General features: G+C 43.0%; 1 pseudogene; it reads left to right on the top strand.

Annotated features, from left to right (window-relative positions):
* The first annotated feature begins 10,628 nt into the window (after positions 1-10,628).
* Positions 10,629-10,746, top strand: LOC126103283 (5S ribosomal RNA; annotated as a pseudogene).
* The last annotated feature ends 3,167 nt before the right edge of the window (positions 10,747-13,913 follow it).

The following is a 13,913-nucleotide window of genomic DNA, read 5'->3' as shown; positions in this document are numbered from 1 at the left end:
TAAAGAACAACAAATTACATCTCTGTACAAAGTAAGCTTATGCCATATCTATCTGTCAAGATCTTTGTTATAAGCAACAGTTGTAAAGCGCATGCTGGATGCTGGTAAAGTGTCACTGTTAAAGTGTGAACTAATATAGTTCGTGTGAAAGTGTTCTGGACATCAAAATGGAGGCAGACAGATACGAAAAAAGCCGCCTATACTGTCGCAGTAAGTAAAAACTAAATTTACATCGATATCGAAAGATAAGGTATAGTCATGGCGATACATTGAAGTGTGACCCATCTTTCTGCCATAGAACCAGCACCCAGCATTATGCTACTACCAGTAATGATGTAACTTCCCGGATTCTGCCGAAATCATCTGAAGATGAACCTGAAAGGGTTCGAAAACCGGTTAATGTAATAAAGCATTATTAATGAAAAAGTGACTGGTTGCAGTTGTGTATAATTTATTTACATTAATATACAGTCACGGTTCTAAAATATCCGTAATGGATAAGTATAAAAAAAAAAGTGGCTAGCGTTGCTGCCTCTGGATCATGGGGTCCCGTGTTCGATTCCCGGCCTGGCTGGAAATTTTTTCTGCCGGGGGCTGGGTTTTTGTGTCGTCCTTGTTACTGCGTCATCATCAGCTTCATCATTTGTGACAGCCTCTAGATTGGACTATGAGGAAAATGGACTGTGTCAGAACCGGGACTTCGTACGGGCGCTGACGACCGTGCAGTTGATCGCCCCACAAACCAAATAACATCATCATCATCATAATTAGTGGCTGTTACTATTACTTATTACAGCCAGACTCCAACCCATAATAGACAAACCAGTTAACTGTCAGATGAATATTTCCAGAATGAAATTTTCACTCTGCAGCGGAGTGTGCGCTGATATGAAACTTCCTGGCAGATTAAAACTATGTGACGGACCGAGACTTGAACTCGGGACCTTTGCCTTGCGCGCGCAATCGCTCGACCAGCTGAGCTACCCAAGCACGACTGACACTCCGTCCTCACAGCTGTACTCCTGCCAGTACCTCATGAGTCGTACTTCGGTACCTCTGTCGGTAGAGTGCTTGCCCGCAAAAGGCAAAGGTTCAGAGTTCGAGTCTCGGTCCAGCACACAGTTTTAAACTGCCAGGAAGTTTCATATCAGCGCACACTCCGCTGCAGAGTGAAAATCTCATTCAGGAAACATCCCCCAGACTGTGGATAAGCCATGTCTCAGCAGTATCCTTTCTTCCAGGAGTACTAGTACTGCAAGGTTCGCAGTAGAGCTTCTGTGAAGTGTGGAATGTAGGAGACGAGGTACTGGCAGGAGTAAAGCTGTGAGAACGGGGCGTGAGTCGTACTTAGGTAGCTCAGTTGGTAGAACGCTAGCCCGCGAAATGCAAAGGTCCCGAGTTCGAGTCTCGGTCCATCACACATTTTTAATCAGCCAGGAAGTTTCATGTCAGATGAATACTTTTTCCTTCGGAGTAATTACTATCTCGTTTAGTTCCTGACCGAAAATTATACGTGGTTGCTTTTGTATCGACTGTATCATTCTGAACTTAAGCGTGGGGATATCGTCCGCTGACGCAGAATACGTTGTGTCGGGCAGGACACAGAGCCCTGTTAGTGGCTTCGCTGCTGAGGCTGCAACAGCGTTCTGCTTGGCCCAATATTCGGGCACAAAGGGTCGCTTCCGCTTATTGCGTTAAGCGTTTACCGGCGTTTAGCCGCCCACAACTGGCGTTGCCGAGAGTCGCACGCCACAACACGTAGGCACGGCGGATGTACTGACATACACCAGCATGAAGCCAATAGTGGACCTCGTGGAGATGTGGTGTCCGACAGGTGAAAACTTTATGCTCGTACTGTACAGATTGTGCAGTGTACCGGTCATAATCACTGAGTCATACACAATGGAAAAACTGTACTGTGTAACAATGGCAGCATAATTAGAGGTTATTTTGTGAAATAGTGGTTGACGTGACAGGTTTTTGCAGTGTTCAATCGCGAATAGGATCGGAATTCGAGATGGTCACGGTGTTCGCTGAACACTTTCAAGAATGAATGTGAACTTGCAGCCCCATTTGAGGAGCATGTCTCCTTCGTTATGTTGCAATAACGACTGAATGGGCTGAACGAAAAAAGCATTCTTACGTATCCAGCCAAAATTGATGTAAGCCAAGGCTCGAAGACTGGTGCTAGAAATTGTTCTCATTACTACACACGTTTCTACCAATCAACACTTTCGTTACATCTATTGCTTCACAGGCTTTCGCGAGTTTGTGAAGTGTGAGATACGCGCGGAGAGTGATAGATTTACCTGCAACCCAGGTAGCTGTAAACTGTTCCCGACACTCCTAGCTAATACCACACTTTGTTTTCTGATTTGTATCGTTTTCGGTATGCGGTCACCAACATCTGATAGTTTGAAGCGAAATTCACATGTACGTCAGCATACCACTGCCGTGACTCACGTTGCTCGGCTCAGTTTTCATATCAACCCTGGTATAGGCTTCCCTTACTCTCACCGAAATTGAGTTACCGCGGGTGATGTTTGAACTTCCGGCTGAAATCAGTATCTCCGCCACCTAAAACAAGAGACAGATCACAGCGTCACGATGGGAAAGGCATCCGTCCGGCCCTTAAACGTATGATGCCACATCCTTAAAAAACCATGACGACCCTGCACTGATGTAGGGCAAAGACACGAGACAAAGAAAAGGAGAAGTGCTTTCCAGTTCCAGAAGAGAACGAGGACAACGAAACGAAACTTGATATCTGAATTTCGACATATTTATAGAGAGATCCATGACCAGATAGTAAAAATTCCAAACGATAAACTAAATTTAAAAATAAATTGAGCAGCAGCCATTAAATTGAGTACCACCTTTGTTTTCAAAATTTCTCTAACGTGTTTCTTACCATTACTGCCGTTCTTGCTGACGCTCGAGACGTGTAACAACATCAGTGAAGTAGTTCTGGTACAATTAGGGTAGCATCTTCACATTCATTGACTGTAAGGTGACTAAAACTTCCTCATTGGTATTTACTGACACTGCCCTCTCTTATACCCTCGATTATTCAATTACAGCTGCTAGTTTATTTACCTTGGATTGAAGAAGAACCGTCCAATACGATTTAGCATGTTATGGACAAGAAGGAGTGTACTAATATTGAAGGTAGCACGGACTACTCGTGCATTTCATTGCATAGATTTCCACCCAAACCTTTTAACCCTGTCAGAACAATGATAAAATTTCTTCAGGTCAGATATAGTGTATGTAATTATAACGAAACTAAATTGCTCTAATATAAACTCTTTCCGTTCCTCTAAAATATAAAACTGAATAAAAGTTCGTGTGTCATATTCTCTATGTAGTTCTTGGTGACAAACAGCATTCTAGCGTCAGAGTAATGATCATTAGTTTACTGTGCAATGTTTTCTCCCAGTTACGCAGCACTAATAATTTTCTGTTGAGATCAACCGCAGCTGAAGTAGTCTATGTTGCTGGAAGCGGTTCATTTCAGAAACATGGACACTGGACAAAAGTTTTTGGTTTAAGTTTTTCTTTCTATTTCGTCGGTAACTCCAGATGAAATTGGACTACATGAGCAGATAACGTACTGCGCACTCTCTCCGTATTACCGTATAATCCAAAATGACTGCCTTTTCCATTGCTGCACACGCGATAAATTTGTGCTTTGCGGGATTAGTGTTGATAGGCACGAAAATATAGCTTCGTTTCACACTTATATTAGGATCGGAATTCTCAAATTCGTTTTCATCGGTGAATGTGAATCTTCTCACAGACAAATTCATTCTTTGGTACGAAATGGTATTTTAATAACACTTTAGGTGTTGATGTTTCAAGCACTGTTTTGATTTGCTACATCAAGCGAAATCTTGGTGTTACAATACTGGATATCGATGTAAAGAAACTGGTCTGCAGATGAAAGTAGTTTACACATAAAATAAAATCTGTCCTGTCATACCTACTTATTTTATAATTCTGGTTCTACATCGGCAATGCAGATGATGGAGGGATGAGACATGTATTCTTGATAAACTTACATACGGCATCTATGAGTGTGTCAGGGGTGAAGGATCTCCAATTGAATATGATTTTTACAGAAAGTCATAGCCGTTTTCAACTGCTCTTCAGTCAACAGCTGAATGGAATTTAATTCACATACTGTAGATTTGGAACATTTTTACAGATACGTTTTTGTGCCGTCTCAAATGACCTCATTGTTGACGGAACGTTAAACCTTCATCTTCGTTTGTCACGAGGCTAGTGAAAGAGTGCCGGTGAACTCTGGTGCAACGAAACTAAAATACGTTCTCGCCGAGCACGCAGTAGTCCCCTGTTTGTTCCTTGGCCACGGTCACCTCCGGCACCTTCTTTTGCTTCCGTAGTCTTCGTTGTCATCCTTGCTCTTCAGACCATCAAAGCTACTTACTATCACTTGAAAGTACGTAAGTGAAACGCGCTTATCAGAAATTACACTTGGCTGTGATGTCCTCGCTCACACCAAATAACTTTTCCTGTTACTGCGGCTATATAAGAACATGAAATATCTTGACCATGGAAAAATATTCAGGCTTCACAACATTTTCTTTCTATTTTCTACTTAGTTGAATACAAGCTGGCAACACAAGATGGTAGACGGCAAATTTTTCTCAGTCTCAAATAAACGACGAAAACGACACACGCTATTTTTGAAACTTGCTCCTTCGTCATTACCAAACCCATGACGATAATTCCTTACATGTTCCTGCAGTGAATCGTCCCACTCAAGAAGGTTGTTGGAAATTTTCAAGGACTTCCAAAGGGATAGTGGTAGCCGAGAGTAACAATGAGCTTTCTTAATGCGCCGATAGTAAGTTGCTTGAAACGTACGGAATCTACATAAATAAAAAGGCAAATGGTCTTTTGTACAAAATCATAAATCACCGAATATTCGACACCGACACACAGTGGTATATATATATATATATATATATATATATATATATATATATATATATATATATATATATATTACTGGCCATTAAAACTGATACACAACGAAGGTGTCGTGCTACAGACCCGAAATTTAACAGACAGAAAGAAGATGCAGTGATATGCAAATGATTAGCTTTTCAGAGCATTCACACAAGGTTGGCGCCGGGGGCGACACCTACAACGTGCTGACATGAGGAAAGTTTCCAATCGATTTCTCATACACAACCAGCAGCCGACCGGCGTTGCCTGGTGAAACGTTGTTGTGACGCCTCGTGCAAGGAGAAGAAATGCATACCATCACGTTTCCGACTTTGATAAAGGTCGGATTGTATCCTATCGTGATTGCGGTTTATCGTATCGCGTCATTGCTGCTCACGTTGGTCGAAATCCAATGACTGCTAGCAGAATATGGAATCGGTGGGTTCAGGAGGGTAATACGGAACGCCGTGCTGCATCCCAACGGCCTCGTATCATTAGCAGTCGAGATGACAGGCATCTTATCCACATGGCTGTAAAGAATCGTGCAGCCAAGTCTCGATCCCTGAGTCAACAGATGGGGACGTTTGCAAGACAACAACCATCTGCACGAGCTGTTCGACGACCATGGCTGCGGTTACCCTTGACGCTGCATCACAGACAGGAGCGCCTGCGATGGTGTACTCAACGACGAACCTGGGTGCACGAATGGCAAAACGTCAATTTTCCGGATGAATCCAGGTTCTGTTTACAGCATCATGATGGTCTCATCCGTGTTTGGCGACGTCTCGGTCACCTCTTCTTCGCATTAACGGCACTTTGAACAGTGGACGTTACATTTCAGATGTGTTACGACCCGTGGCTCTACTCTTCATTCGATCCCTGCGAAACCCTACATTTAAGCAGGATAATGCACGGTCGCTTGTTGCAGGTCCTGTACGGCCCTTTATGGATACAGAAAATGTTCGACTGCTGCCCTGGCCAGCACATTCTCCAGATCTCTCACCAATTGAAAACGTCTGGTCAATAGTGGCCGAGAAACAGGCTGTCACAAATGCCCAGGCGTATCAAGGCCGTTATTACGGCCAGAGGTGGTGGTTCTCGGTACTGATTTCTCAGGATCTATGCACCTAAATTACGTGAAAATGTAATCACATGTCAGTTCTAGTATAATATATTTGTCCAATGAATACCCGTTTATCATCTGCATTTCTTCTTGGTGTAGTAATTTCAATGGCCAGTAGTGTATATATATGGCGTTCCACTAGGTATACTAACAGACACACTTATTCGAATGCAACGTTTCGTCAAATTTCAAAGGAGTCAGTGAGGAACTTTCAGAGATTTAAGATTTTGAACAAACGAAAGAAATCTTCTGCAGCAATAAATTTCAACAACTTCTGTTCCCTTTCTCTGTGAATTGTTTATCGTCGAAGTTTAACTTTCGTACAAATATCCTCTGAAAAGACTTCCTAACACATACATTTAACTTGATAGATCAAATTTCTCTTGTTGATACACACATTCTTCGCTATTTTTAGCCTGAATTTAATACTATCTCTGCTTCGACCATCGTCCATTTCTTTGCCTTTATAATAACAAATATTATCTACTGTTAGTGTCTCATTTCGCAATATAATTTTTTCAACACCATTTCGAACGATAGAACTTTATCGGTCTTCGGACTTTGGTGTTCTCCTTTGATCCTTGGAAATAAAATCGTATTTATGTAGTTTATGAAAGACACAGAAAAGCCTAATTTTTATGTACTATGTTCCATTTAATGAACTATTTACAGGGTATTACTGCACTACTTCAGACGCCAAGTGCTCAGAACTCTTATTTTGCACCCAAACAGAAAAATCGCAATTTTAATATATTAATATACCAAGGGTTACCATTTTCAATTTTCACTGAGTACACGAATTTCTCAGTATGTTTCCTCCCTAAGCGTCATACGGGTGACAATTATTGAACTATATGAAATAAAATAGTCATAACTTCTGAACGGTTTGCACGTTAGCCGCCGGGAATGACGGGAATTAATACGATTTGGTTTAGCGCCGAAGACCTCTTTCATTTGAATGGGTTCATCAATAAGCAAAATTAGCGCATTCGGGGAACTGAGAATCCGCATTTCGCGATAGAGAACAGGTGACTATGTGTTGTGTAATGTCCAGTCAGGGAATAATCGGTGCGATATTCATTGATGGTGCGGTGACTACCGAACGGTACGTCAAGGTTTTGGAAAACGATTTCATTCCAGTTACCCAAAGTGACCGTCATTTCGACATTTTTTATTCATGCTAGACGGAGCTCGACCCCATCGAAGCAGGCGAGTGTTTGCCGTCCTAGAAGAGCACGCTGGGGACCGCATCCTGGCTCTGGGGTACCCAGACGTCACTGGCGTAGACCTCGATTGGCCGCCATATTCTTCGGATCTGAAAACATGTGACTGCTTTTGTGGGGCTATATTAAAGACAAAGTGTACAGCAATAACCCCAAAACCATGGCTGAGCTGAAAACAGCCATTCAGGAGGTCATCGACAGCATCGATGTTCCGACACTGCAGCGGGTCATACAGAATTTCCCTATTCGGCTGCGTCACATCATTGCCAGTGATGACAGGCATATCGAACATGTTATAACCTAAATCCGAATATCTGCAGTGACGTTTACATGTTGAATAAAGTGTGTGCACGCCGTACTTTGTAACTTCTTTCTTGTAGTTCAGTAATTGTCACCGTGTAAGAGATAACAGTGCTCTTATCGCGAGGTCCACACTTTGCTTGGGCGGGATGCAGCCTTGGCGGTGGCATCAATACCTCTGATTGCGGAGCGCTAGAGGCAGACCTCGGACCAGAGCGAGGGCCGCTGGCGTGGTGACGCCTCACCGCCCCCTGCGAGATATGCAACCGTGGATACTGCACGGAGGGCGGATGTTTTCCCGTCAGACAATTCCCCTGCTCTACCTCGTGGTCACTACACTTCAAAGATGTCTTTCCTGTAATGCAGCTCACTGTGCCACAGCAGAAACGAATGGATGAACACGACTCAACTTTCAGTCGCACTTAAAATATGATCTGGAGCAAAGAGCCAGTGGAATCAAAAGAGCAGGAGGAATAGAGACGCAGCTGAAAGCCATAGTGACGATGAGAACACACGACAGCAGTGGACAGGTTCTGTCGGACCCAGACACGTTTCGTGAAGTGAGAACGCGAAATGTTGAAAAGAGTTTTCTCTGATGTTTTTTTTTTATTGTAGTACTAAGATGGATATCTAACGCGAAATGTTGAAAAGAGTTTTCTCTGATGTTTTTCGAAATTGTAGTACTAAGATGGATATGTGTGACTGAAATGAACTTCATACGACAGATAAGGTTAAAAATAGCAGACAAATTGACAAACTGCCTGCTGGTTCCTGTCTCGGATTCTTCGATCTGCCGTTGTTTGATAATTTTACAGACATTTTGCCAGCACGAGTGGCTGATATTGTCAAAGCTTCACCCTCCATTGCTCGTGGCGGATTGGAGTCGAGCTCGAGACCTCAGATTATGTGTACCCGTTGAGGCATCGTCTGGGATTTTTTCCCAGGTCATCTCCCTTGTCACCTAAAACGTATGTTCGCTGCAGTTGGGTAACACAAGATCTGTTCAACTCATTGCTTTCCTCTTTCTTGTTGAAGCTATTGTTCTCTATGTGGATATGTGGCAGATTTTATTATATGGCCGGTCTCAAACAGCGCGTGCTCCACCACGGCCAATTTATCCACGTGTCCCAAACTCCAATACTTTTTATGTTCGGTGATCCTCGTGTTGTTGGATCTTTTTCATTTGCACAGTCTTTTTCATATGCACGGGGCACGGTGTATCATCGACATTGCAGGTGGGTGCCTCTTGTTCCTTGCCGACCTGAGTCCGTCTTTGATCTTCTTGGCCAGTTTCTAAATTATGTTTGAGTAGTATACAGGGTGTTACAAAAAAGTACGGCCAAACTTTCAGGAAACATTCCTCACACACAAATAAAGAAAACATGTTATGTGGACATGTGTATGGAAACGCTTAATTTCCATGTTAGAGCTTATTTTAGTTTCGTCAGTATGTTCTTCCACCTACGATCAATGGAGCACGTTATCATGATTTCATACGTGATACTCTACCTGTGCTGCTAGAACATGTGCCTTTACAAGTACGACACAACATGTGGTTCATGCACGATGGAGCTCCTGCACATTTCAGTCGAAGTGTTCGTACGCTTCTCCACAACAGATTCGGTGACCGATGGATTGGTAGAGGCGGACCAATTCCATGGCCTCCACGCTCTCCTGACCTCAACCCTCTTGACTTTCATTTATGGGGGCATTGGAAAGCTCTTGTCTACGCGACCCCGGTGCCAAATGTAGAGACTCTTCGTGCTCGTATTGTGGACGGCTGTGATATAATACGCCATTCTCCAGGGCTGCATCAGCGCATCAGGGATTCCATGCGACGGAGGGTGGATGCATGTATCCTCGCTAACGGACGACATTTTGAACATTTCCTGTAACAAAGTGTTTGAAGTCACGCTGTTACATTCTGTTGCTGTGTGTTTACATTCCATGATTAATGTGATTTGAAGAGAAGTAATAAAATGAGCTCTAACATGGAAAGTAAGCGTTTCCGGACATATGTCCACATAACATCTTTTCTTTCTTTGTGTGTGAAGAATGTTTCCTGAAAGTTTGGCCATACCTTTTTGTAACATCCTGTATAAACGATTCTCTCAGTCACCCTCGGAATGTATGGCAGAAAGGTCGTACTCGGCATTTCTTCTTCCGATATGTTAATTCGTCTGGAGGTAGATTTCGTGACATTTCCTCTGTAACTGGTCGAGTACCTATTGCCCTTCAGGTACCTTTCCAGGCGGTGCATCTCAGGTCCGAGGTGCTGCGGCTTACATATTCGTCTTGTGCGCGTTATTAGCGTAATAATCATTCATTTTTCCTGTCTCGGGTTGTTGTTTCACGGTTTGCGCACGTATAGGTCCGTGTGTGCCGGTTTTCAATACACGCTGTGTTCCAAGTTCTCACCACTCCTCGTAACCTGCACTTACAGAAAGGGTAGCTGTTGGTCCTTTTCCATCCCCATAATAAATGTTGTATTGGCATGGAGACTGTTCAGATGTCTAAGGAAGTCACCGATCTATTACTTACTATGGCTCTATATGAAGAATTTGTCGTCAACATACCTGTACCACACTTTAGGTTTACAAGGTGTCACGTCCAGCATCTGTTTTTCGAAACGTTCCATGAAGAAATTGGCCACACCTGGGCTACTCATGGCGACACTCTGCAGCTATTCATAGAAATCACAATTCTACATCTGCGGCTCAAGCAGAAGACCGACACATACATAAAGGACTCGGCACATTTCATTGAGAAGCTGAAGTAACTAAAATTTGTAGCAACATTGGTCAGTTTTGATGTTTCTTTGTTTACTAAAGTGCCACTCATTGATTCTCTGCGGCATACCTGTTCGATTTTCCTGCTTAACATCACCAAGCCCTTTCGTGCCTGTCTTAACATAAACTATTTCCAACAGCTTTAATTTGAAAACTTACTTAAGTTATTACTGGTTTTTGATAATATTTTGCTTAATTTCATTTCACTTACTGATTACTGCCAACGGCCTTGCCACAGTGGTAACACCGGTTCCCGTCAGATCACCGAAGTTAAGCGCTGCCGGGCTGGCCTAGCACTTGGGTGGGTGACCATCCGGTCTGCCGAGCGCTGTTGGCAAGCGGAATGCACTCAGCCCTTCTGAGGCACACTGAGGAGCTACTTGACTGAGAAGTAGCGGCTCCGGTCTCGGAAACTGACATACGGCCGGAAGAGCGGTGTACTGACCACATGCCCCTCCATATCCGCATTCAATGACGCCTGTAGGCTGAGGATGACACGGCGGCCGGTGGGTACCGTTGGGCCTTCATGGCCTGTTCGGGAGGAGTTTAGTTTAGTTTACTGTTTACTGGTGAGTAGCAGTGACAAAATGTGAGAAACAGCCGATTAAACTCCACATTGTCATGATTTTCTCTATTATGGCTCTCTTAAATTTCAGCAGAATATTGTTCCTAGGTACATGACCGTGTTGTACGTTGGAACATGTTTTATTTGGAATAACCTTAATTTTCCATTGTAATTTTTACAATTTTAGAAAAAGACCACAGCACATAAAACTGAATACCATCATTTAAAAATTAAACAAGAAAATATATTAAACTTCTCTCTGAAAATCATCTTCCCTATCATTCGGAGGATGTAGCTAAACCGGAGCCTACTACGCTCTCGTTACAAAAGAGACTGCAGGGAAACTGAAAGTGAAAAGTTAACGGTAGATCCTGCGTCCATAAGAATCCTACAATCATTTTCACAGCTATATCCTGGCGAAAGATATTCAACGAATTTGTCGTCATACTTAAAGCCACTGAATGTGCCCAAACTTTCCACTCAGTCTCTCGTGGATGTATCTGGTGTTAAAACCAAATACAGGAAACATAAAGCAGAAATATTAAATTCCGTATTCTAAAAATGTATTCACGCATGAGAATTCACAGTATTAACGATTGACTCCTTGATACACCCACAGGTGAGAGACGTCGAATTTTTCAGGGCCGGTGTCGAAAACGCTTCAAATGGCTTAAAACGAAAAAGGCAACAGGTCTTGATGAAAATCAATTAGAGTTTATATTGAATACGTAGCGAAATCAAGTTTGTTTTCTAAATCACATTTATTGAGAATCTGTTACGCACCGGACTATTCCGTGTAAATGGAAAACAGAGGAGGACAATCCCGTTCACAAAATGGAGAAAATATCTTGTGTACAGAATTAGAGACCAATATCGATGACATATCTCTGATCCGAGAGCATAGTCTAAGCTCAAACATTATAACGTTCCTGGAGAAAAATAAATATCTCTCAATGAACCGCATGAATTCAGGAGAAACCACTCTTGTGAAACATGGCTTGCGTTATTAATTGCACGACATATTGCAAACAGTTACTGCAGATGAAGTGGTAGATTCGGACTGCCTAGACTTCCGAACTGCTTGCGATGCTGTACCACATTGTTTACTGCTGACTGAGATACGATTATACAGAATATGTGATTGGCTTGGTGATTTTTTGACTAATAGCACCCAGTAAATTATATGACGTGGCGGACGTTCCATAGAAACGAAAGTAACTTTTGATGTGGCACACGGCAGCGTAATAGAACCTCTAATGATCTCAATGTATGTAGAAGATTTCACAGTGATGATGCTATTATGTACAAGCCTTTGGACGATCGTAAGGAACTACAGAAGGACTTGGACAAATTTTCCATCTGGTATAATTAATGGCAGGTCTCAGTAAACCGATAATACTCGAGTACAATATTAGTGATAAAGTTCTTGTGCACATTCAAAAGTATAAGTGTTTAGGAGCTATACTAAGAAGCAATATGAAATGTGCTGCTTACGTAAAATCACCATTGTGAAAGGCGAATGGAAAACTTTGATTTCTATAAATGAAATCGTATGCAAGACGGTAGCGTGACCTTTCCTAGGCTACCGTGCCAGTTTTAGGAACCAATAGCAAGCAGTTGTGACAACGGACATCGAACGAATTCAGAGACAATCCTCTAGGATCATAACAGGACACTGTAGCCCATACGGAACTGTAACATAAATGCTCGGCAACATTAAATGAGACTCGTTGCCGACGTAGTTCTCGCTGATGAGCGTGCACAGAGACACATGCACAATCTTTATTACCTTGCGTAGTTCGTAAATTGGAAATGGAAGAAAATAAATAAGCAGGCTTTTTACCCAAAGTCCGATCGGTAACGAAATATAAGGAGCGATCAATTAGTTACCGTTCGATGGCTGTAGAGTCCAGAATCGGCATGCGCGTTGAGGCAGTAATCCCACCGACTCATCAGGTTGAAGATACCCGTTTGGTAAAACACTGTATGCTCCTGCGTGAAGACGTCCTTGACTGCCTGCTACATATCCTCATCCGACAGGAATACTCGGTTCTTCAAGGCATTCTTCAACGAACCGAAGGCGTGATAATCGCATGGGGAGAGATCAGGACTACAGGGCGAGTGCTCGAGTGCGTCCCACCTGAGACGGCGTAACTGCTGCGTTACGACGTTTGCGATATCAGCCATGCGTCATCATGAAGCAGCAGCACCCAGCTCGGAAATGGGCGCACCATTTCACAACAATACTGTTCGACAGACATTCTGCCCGATACACAGTCTTCATTCCCCAACGGATATCTACGAGGGTTGTTTTTTAAGTAAGGGCCGTTTTTATTTTTAAAAAAATACAAATACTTTTGTAAAAAAACTTTTATTTTATGATTCTACACACTTTTGCCTATTTTCCTACATAGTTGCCTTGTTTATTTAAGCACTTGTCATACCGTACAACTAAGTTTTTAATTCCCTCTTAAAAGAATTCGGCCGCCTGCTCCGACAGCCAAGAGTTCAAGGCCGCTTTCACTTCATCGTCGTCATTGAAGCGCTGCCCGCCAAGATGGTGTTTCAGGTACCGGAAAAGGTGAAAATCGCTAGGAGCAAGGTCGGGGTTGTATGGTACATGGTCCTAAACTTCCCAGCCAAAAGAATCCATCAAATCCCGAGTCTTTTGAGAGGTGTGAGGCCTAGCATTATCGTGCAGGAGCAAAACTCCTTTTGTCAGCATGCCGCGCCTTTTGTTTTGAATTGCTCTGCGGAGCTTCTGTAGAGTTGCACAGTAGGCATCTGAGTTGATTGTCGTTCCTCGTGGCATAAAGTCCACTAGAAAAACACCGCGCCGGTCCCAGAACACAGTTGCCATAAGCTTGCGGTTTGACAGCGTCTGTTTGGCTTTCACCTTGACGGGTGAGGTTGTGTGTCGCCATTCCATCGATTGTCGC

This window comes from Schistocerca cancellata, chromosome 1, assembly GCF_023864275.1.
Source record: "Schistocerca cancellata isolate TAMUIC-IGC-003103 chromosome 1, iqSchCanc2.1, whole genome shotgun sequence".
Taxonomy (NCBI): domain Eukaryota; kingdom Metazoa; phylum Arthropoda; class Insecta; order Orthoptera; family Acrididae; genus Schistocerca; species Schistocerca cancellata.
The sequence above is the reverse complement of the archived record's forward strand: the minus strand, read 5'-3'. Positions and strand labels throughout refer to the sequence as shown.